At 37.5% G+C, this 9,196-nt stretch overlaps 1 protein-coding gene across 1 annotated transcript in view; it reads right to left on the minus strand.

Moving 5' to 3' along the window:
* Window positions 1–9,196, minus strand: part of Gmds (GDP-mannose 4,6-dehydratase) — a 624,102-nt gene that overhangs the window by 489,052 nt on the left and 125,854 nt on the right. The window lies entirely within an intron of this gene.

Consider the following 9,196-nt stretch of genomic DNA (forward strand, 5'->3'; position numbering starts at 1 on the left):
GAGAAATGTCTAACTATGATATTAAATAAGGTATTGTCTATAACTTTATACAAATTAGGAAATTGATTTATCCAATTAGGAATCCTAAAAACTATCTCTATTCATCATTAAAAGTCTAAAACAAAAAGTTTCATTCATAATACATTTACTGACTTACTATTTGTCCCATTTGTGTTTGTAAATACATACAGAAATTGATATTAAAATATGCATGCACATTGGCTATATGCCTTAATTTCAGTTTAATATATATGAAAGAACTTAAAATATTAAAATACTGCTACTTTTATTTAGTAAACAAGCTAGTACTAGGTGAAGGGTGCAAGATCCAACAAACATACCACTGTGTGGTCCACTAATTATAAGCAAAATTCCAAACATTATTAGCTGTTATCAAAATTACAATACCACCTAGATCTAATAAAATACAACAATCTGTTTGAACAGGGAGAGGAGAACTTTCATGGAGTGTTCTCTCCCATATAAATTCTTAATGGACTATAAAAGACTTTTTAAGTCGTTTTAGATTTGAATTCAATTGCTCAAATCTACAACAGGCTTTCAATAAGAATTTGAGCCAAATGACAAGTGGGGACCCACCAACAGTGTACAATCCCCCCATTCTCATGAATATAACGTAAAAAATGTCCAACTTCTTCCTAGTAGACATGGGAAATAACTAGTCATATTTATATTAGTAGTGTTTATGCATTGTAAACATAAATATTAAATTATAAAATGGGGAAAGTTTATAATGCAATTTATACCTTATTGTAATGCAAATAATAGCTTATTTAATATCACAGTTAGACATAACAAACTAAAGTGACTATCATCTGTATTAAATATCATGGGGACTGTGCCTACATAGATGAGAGGGCAATATGACTAATCAGAAATAAACAGGGGCCTGTAGAACAAAAACAGAAACACATCTTTATTTGGATGTAGAGATTTGTTCCACCCATGCTATCTATCTATGAAATTAAAACATATGATTTGCTCTAGTCACCTACCTATTTACTGCCCTTGTAAGGGAGCTAAATTTTCCAGAAATACACACTATAGTATGCATGGATATTAGGTACAAATGCAAATCCACCATATAAATCCTCAGTTCTCTAAGTTGTACTCACTGATCTTTACTAAAGTAAACTCTTCTGCTCACAGGCATCTTTATTATTTCAACATTCACAATTTGCTAATAAACTAGAGGCTTTATGTTGCTCTGAGCACATCCAAGAATTATGTTGACAATGTAACAATTTTAAACCTCATATGAAATATAAGGCTATATCAATTCCTCTATAAGTTATTTTCAGAGACCAATATAGACTTATAATTTTTATAAACTAATAAGTGGACAAAAATGTATCTGTGGTATTAAAACAGAATTTATTTTTAAACCTTAGAAAATACATTAATTAATATTATAGTTACATTACTGCCTTGGCAATTTCTTTAAAACATAATTATAGGAATAAGCTGTTCATTCTAATTATTAAGCTAACAACTTTTCTGATTCCATGAGTAGCAAACGCTATTACATACCTGACTTTTAGGGACACTTAATATATACCAGCAATGGTATAAACACTCAGTACATAAAAAATTACAATGAATTGAATTATCCTAACCAAAAAGATTGTAATCATTCCTGATGAGTCAGTGTTGTAAATTTCTCTTTTTCCTATTTATTAATTTTATTTTAGCATCACTAATATACTTGTTCATTTGTACCTTGCATTGTTGTATTTGGAGATTTTCCTAGCTATGCAAACACTACTCATATGGTATTAATTATAACCAATTCCCTCCAGCAAGGAAAAAAATTGCACCGGAACTTCATTTCACTGTACTAAATGATGGGAATGACAAGAGAGGTAAAACTTCTCTCAGTTCAATAACACCTTCTTCCCCACCCCCATCCTCAGTCTTCTCAGTTTAGGAGCAGAACAAGAAAATGAGTGGCATCAGTCCTGGGTTCCAGGCTAGACAGAGCTGGCTGTTCATCAATTGGCAGACCCAGGCAGGCACTTGTGAAATCTGAACTGGATAACTGCCAAGAGCTCTGCCACCTCAGAATTCTATGGCCCATGTAATAAAATACAAAGGGCCCAGAACATCATTTCCCCCTTTAGAATGTGTCATGCAAGTTAACATTGCAGTGGCAGGAACTACAGGCATTTCATTGAAGAAAACACTCTTGCCTATGCCTGAAGTTAAGGCAGAGAGCAGGCCCCGTCTCTGGCAGAAGCCCATCCACTTCCCTAGATAATCAGCCTCATGTTAGCCTACACGAAGAAAGGGCACACTGATTATTGGGATTCCCAAGACCCCTTAAGACTTTGGTATGGAGGTGAGGAGGCAGAGTGCCAGTTTGCATTTCCTTCCTCCCTGGCCTACTGCATTCACCACTGCCTACACCCTCAGGACTGGGCTGCCACCCTTCCTAGGAGTGTTCCTACTGCACATAGTCGGGAGGGCCTCGCCAGCTGCTGACCTCTGAGTAAAGGTTGAGCACAGTCAATGAACAAGATGGGCAGATACCTGAGGAAAGAGTATTACAGTCAAGTTCCAGTGCACAGGCCCACGGGCAGAATCATGTCCTAAGGGTGAAAAAATGTAGATTTAGAAAGGCTGAGTAGCCTATCAAAATCCTATAGTCTGCATGTGATACAACCAGGATTTGAAAACAGAAAAAATCCCAAGTTGCAGAATCCCAGCGGGGCAGTGAGAGGGGGGGTATGTTCTGGACATAAAGTTTTAGAATGTGTCCCAGGAATGCTGATGTGCACCCCTGGTTCAAGAGCCCCTGCCTATATAAAGAGCGTCTCGTGGCATAGTTGTCAATACTTATCCCAATACTAGTTGCAATGTGACCCCAGTGCATTCTGCAGGCACAGAGCCAGGTAAAAGGCAGCCACAACAGGTGGAGAAGCAGATGGCTGTATGGCTGTGTTCACACATGGTGACATAAGAAACTCTACCACATAATAATGTAGACCATGAGGCCAGGACCTGACCTACCTATAAGGATGTTCCTAAAAGCAAGAGGTATGTTCCTGACTACTCCTCATTTTCCTGCTCCACTCACACCTCCTGCCAGGTTCCCCAGGGTCCAAAATAAATAAATAAGAACACAGAAGAACAGTCCCTTTCTCTTGTTTGCACTGGGTTTTTAATAGGCCACCCTCTACTCTTGCTATAATTACACAGTAAAGGGTCACGTTGTTGCAATTTTGTTTTTTTCTATAATTGAGTCAGTCAGGCCCCTAACCAGATGTTCAGCCATAGGCACCTGCCCTTCCCTACCATAATGCAATTCTCCCACTGCATTTAGTCACTTGCCCCCTTCCCTCAATTAGAGGTCCCAAGAGGTTCAGGCTTCCTGGGAATGAATACCGAGGCTGACTATCAAACTATAAATTTCAGCTCAGAACCTCCAGGAAAAGTCACTGAAGATGACAATTCTTTAACTCAGGTAATTAAATTGTTCAGGCCCTCTCCCAGGACCCACCAGGTTAATTGCCATCCCTGTTTTTAATTCCCAACTTCATTCCCTGGACTGGATTTTCTGTCTTATCTCTCCTTGATTCTACATTGGTGTCCAGCCACAACTACATCAGCTACTTGGTCCATAATCAACTCTTTGTGGCCAGCTTCTTGAGCCTGAGGATCCCCCAAGGAGGACTGCCTAGACTCCTTCTCTTTGGGTTCCCAAGATCCCTTAAGACTAGATGAGGAAACCTCAGTCTCCCCTCACTAGGTCCTGCTCAAGCTCTTATCCCAGGCATTCAGCCCTCCCCCAGCTGTCATGAAACAAAATGAAACAACACAGAGAACTGAAAGGGAAAGTAATAAAGAAAATTAAAGAGTTAGAAGTCTAAGAGTGGAAAATATGGAGCTAGTTATGTTGAATAAAAGAAAGTTAAGGAAAGACATAATAATGGTCTTTAGCACTGAAAAAGGATTTGAAAATCTCTAAACAAAAAAAAAAGAGAAGAGTAAGTGTATTTCTATTAAAGACACAAAGAAGAAAAATGAACTTAAGAAGAAACATACTGTGAGGAATTAAGAGGAGGACTAATTTCTATCAAAATTATAACTAATACAGAATCATTTTCTTCATTGATTTTATAAAATAAATTCTAGAATCTAAAGACCCGAGTTCCAATCCTGAACTGGCAGTAACTAAACATATGACTGAGCAAGCAATTTCATTTGTTAAAATGGAAATCATATTAAATTATTTCTAAAGTTACTTCTAGCTCTAACATTCCATGTTTTCATTTCTTGAAAAAAGAAAAAGGCAATTCTAACATGATATTGTGAGACGAAAGGAAATAATACTGGACTAGGTTCACTGGAGCTCGTCCAACACTATGACTTCAAAAGTGACGTGAGGTTATCAAAGAAGCTGCAAGAAACAGTGGACAAATCCAAAGGCATGACAGCAAGGAATGCTGAACACAGCCTAGAAACACTATTATTTACACAGGAAAAATACCATATTAATCTCAAAAAAGCAGGTTCCTAAAACTTTTTTTTCCATCAAAATGGGCAGGTCCACATATTGGATAATTTGTTCCTACTTGGATGATGTCATCATGCTAGGTTTAACTACTTTTAATAACTAGTACATTTCAGTCATCCCTCACTTTCTCCCACATAAGATCAAATCAGCCTTTCAATGACCTACTTCATGAGTCATAATTTTTCTGTTTATGATTCAGAAAAATGTCTTCAGTCAGTATTTCCCAGACTGCTGTGGGCTTATTCCAAGAACCAATTTCATCTTCATTGGTTTCCTACAGGAAACCAGACCAACTTCCTATTATTTTATTTTCCTTACTTTTAGTATATCATAGCCCACATCAAATTAACTGGAAGTGAGAGTGATAGAAGACTTTATTCCACACAAAGAGAAGCCAAAACAAACACTCTAAAAGTCATAGATTCAGAATTAAATACAAAATGTGCTAATATTAGAAACCTCTTTCAAAAGAGCACCAAACAATAAGACATTTATTTTATTTAATCTATTGCAAGCATTCCACGGTCAGAAAGAACTTATTCATTTAAAAAAAAAAGTATATCATCTGGAAGTACAATAAATTCTGCAAAGGTGAGTAATACTGAAATTAATTGAAAAAAAATAAAATATGTAGTTTCCAATAGAATCCCAAAACAAGCTACTATGAAAACAGACAGAGCCTAGAGTGGTCTAGTGACAGAGCAGCATGCCCCAGGTGCCTGGCAGGTGAGCAAAGTCAGCACCCAAGGGCCTTCATCAGGATCCCAATTCTCTATGCCCACTCTCCCTGTGACTAAGAATCAACCTATCTTAGATCACAGCAGAAACAGAGGTATGAAGCATGAGATTTTGTAGGACATGCCTACCATGGTTTGTACTCATACTATTTCTTTAAAATGTTAGAAGTAACTGAGAAGTATTTATTCTCATGGACTGTCTATACTATTTTGAAAAAGGAAGATTTATGAATGTGAAGATCTTTAGCATAAAGGTATATCAGATTCTCTTCAGTCTCTTTCCAGTCTCACCATGCCTAATTGCAGATAGTGTTTGGGGTTTTAAAAGTCCATAGCATTAACTGATGAGTAACAGAACTATGTTTTATCAAACTCAAAAACTCATACATTAAAGAAGAAAGTCAAAGAAGAATGCATTTGAGACACATTCTCTACATGGATAAACCAAGAAACCTGAAACACCAGAGTAACAGCTCTCAAAGTATTGTCCTCAGATGAGGGTTAGGCATCACCTGGACATCTCCTAGAAATGCAAGTTCTCAAACCTCACTACAGACTTAAGATTCTGGGAAGGGACTTGGAAACCTGCGGGGATGCTGATATATCTGTCATCTAGTATATTCTCTTGTCTTTCTACCAAGAAATCTGAGAAAAGAATCCACTCAGTTTGCATTTCCCTCATAAACTGTCAACTTCTAAACCTCCTCTGTTCTCACTAACTTATTCCATCCTATCACCAAAATGCTTTTTTTTAAAGTCATAAGTCAGGCATTAGATATGTAGCTTAGTGGTAGAATGCATGTCTTGCATGTGTGATGCCTTGAGTTCCATCCCCAGAAAAACACACACACACTCACTCACACAAAAATAAAAGTCCAAAGTCATCTCCAGCCTTACTGACAAGGCCAGTGACCTTTTTCTGGCCCTCTCTCCCCTAGATTTATCCTTTCCTGCTTGAAATGATCTGACTTCCCAACTTCCAGGAAAATTCCACCCACTGCCTCTCATCTCTTGTTCCTGCCATCAGCCCAATTCTCCTTTCTCCTCTAACTACAGTAAAGTCCTAGAGGTTCAATCTTTACTCTTTGCCCTCTTTCTCCAGCTGCTACCTGGCATCTCAAGGACTCTGAATACTGAATGTATACTTGCACCCCCAAACTCTTCCAAACCTCAAAACTTTTTAAAACTATCTCATGACCTGCTTCCTTTGCATGGTCTTCACGTATTACCAGTAGAACACCTGACAGTGAGTTGACCCATCAACTGTCTGATCCCCTAAGCACTGGGGGATCTCTTCCCTGGTGACTATATTTAGTAAGAAGAAGAATCAGAGTTGCTGGACATCCTGTTCCTTCCTCCTGCCCCCATTTCTGATGCTGCCATCCACATCCAACACGTTTCTGTGTCTTCTGCATCTTACTTCTAGATTTTGATCCCTAAGATTCATATCTATTTCTCCCCTGTTCCTCCTTAGCCTGGCCCCACAATACTCCTCCATATTCTTTCTGCTCAACTGATCATTTGAATGCTCATCATGCTCCAAACGTGGCTTGAGGTTTTTTTGACTTCTAACTCTTGACTTTATGTTATAACCTCCATTTCAACTGCCCATTTCCCACTGTATATGTAAATACCCTCCTATACTTTAAGATTAGCGCCAGCACCAGCTCCTCCTTGACACTACCCATATCCCCTCAGATGAAAGTTATTTCTCACCTTCCTCTAAAGACTGGAAGACTCCGTGCCAGCCTGTGGTCCTTGCTGCAAATCACCTATACTAAAGTTGAAACCTCTACAGTAGAAGTAGAATTTATACATCTCTTGTCCTTAGTATAGCATGTAAGTTACCTTATATTAGGTATACATTAACAAATCTTTGTTAAAGGATTAAATAACCTCACAAACCAAAACTCTCAACTGAGGACCATTGATCTATCAGGAAGGTAGTCAAAGTAAGGTAAAACAGAAAATTTCACATACATGGCAACTTAGAAGGAATCAACTCAATCTCCTTTTCTCTATATTACTTAAGTATAACTATTCTGGAATGATAACTAAAAACTATTATGCACACTACAACTAAGGAAATAAAACATTTTTTGAACTACAAATACATTTTGGAGAAGGAAAGGATCAGGTCATTTAATACACTAAAATGACAGAGGGAAAGACTTCTATAAATAAACCTTTATAGAATGTCCTACGTCCTTCTGCCATGCCAGTTCACGTCTTCCAGAGGTGATAACCTATCTACAATCACAAAGCAAACTTCTTAATCTTAGGGAAGTTGAATAACAGAGTGCTCGTTCCAAAACATTCTGTTCTGTCTGGAAGATACTCTCATGGCTGGTCAGGAAGGTCAAAAACAGTCAGATGAATTATAATGTGGAAGATAGACTGACTGCCTCAATTAAGGAAAATAAGATCGTCATTCCTGGAATGATTAAGAGTTACTGCTTCTTTTTAGCAAAGAGGTAGATTAATCTCTCAAGAATAATATACCTAAAATACCATTCCTTTCCAGACCAAATTTTAAACCTGGATATCAAACAGAATCATTACATATTAAGAAAGGGAAAAGCAGCTGGAGGTGGAGCATGCAGGCAGAGTGTGGGCTAGCACTAGGGATAAAAAAGGAAAGGGAAAATTTTTTTTCCTAGATAGCACAGATCAGAAGTTAAAAGATATCTTTATGATGGATATGTGGTCATTTTTCAATTTTTCTTACAGAAAAATTATTATGAGGATTGACAACCAAATTTTTAATCTCTTATCAATTGCAATGTTTTGAGATTCAGTTCATAACTTCATCTCAAACTAGAAGAGCTATAGGAAATAGGCATATAGCCTTCTTTCTTTGAAAAGCTGGGGACATGGAGAAACTTCAAAAGATGTTAAATACTTCCCAAAATAAAATTGCTGAATTTGTTCATTAAATAGCAAAAAATGCTGGTAGATTTTTCTGGACCTTCTTTTTTTTTTGGCAGGGAGTGAGGTTTAAAATTAAAAGTCATTTGCTTTTATTTTTAAACTTCACTAACTATGCTCATTAAATAGAACCCACATCATCCTGGGTTCAAATTTCACTCACCAAAGGAATAGTAGGACACAAATACAACACCCTAAGTGAAGCAGATGGTGAGAAGTCTGGGGGGGCGCTTCACTGGTTTACAGTGATTGGCTCCAGAAAGAACAAAAAAGAAGAAGGTAGAACAACAAAGAATTTGAGTAGACATTAGCTGTGTCACACTGAGGAAGAAGAGGCTAAAAGGCTTTCTTCCAATGATTTTTACCACCTACCATAAAAAAGTTAACTCAGCTAATTTTAACATACAATTGAGATTCAAAAAATATTCTTAACCAGTTATAGTAGTCACTAATAAAAATTAAAGTTAAGGTTTTACTGAGTTAAATCTTCCAAAATTTTAACAAAATTTTATTCATAATGTGATCTGAAATGGCAGTTAACAAACCCTGCTGGGGTCATGACTACTGGGAAAAACAAAATAAATGAATATTGTTATTTGAATGTTAGCAGTAAGATTATATTATGCTGTTCAGTAATGGAAAACATACCTTCGAAAACCTCTATTTCCCTTAGGGTCAATAACCAAATTAACATGGATGGTTAAATTTGAAGACTAGGACAGGTGGATTATTAAGTTAAGAAGCAACAGACAGGGGCTGCAGTTGTAGCTCAGTGGTAGGTAGGGTGCTCACCTAGGACATATGATGCACTGGGTTTGATCCTCAGCGAAAGAAAGAAAAAGAAAGAGGAAGGAAAGAAGGAAGGGAGGGAGGGAGGGAGGGAGGAAGGAAGGAAGGAAGGAAGGAAGGGAGGGAGGGAGGGAGGGAGGGAAGGAGGGAGGGATAGATGGAATAAGATAGGGAAAAGAAAAGTAAGTAGAAGCAAGCAGACAAA

Source organism: Marmota marmota, unplaced genomic scaffold, assembly GCF_001458135.2.
Source record: "Marmota marmota marmota unplaced genomic scaffold, marMar, whole genome shotgun sequence".
In the NCBI taxonomy this organism is placed as follows: Eukaryota; Metazoa; Chordata; class Mammalia; order Rodentia; family Sciuridae; genus Marmota; species Marmota marmota.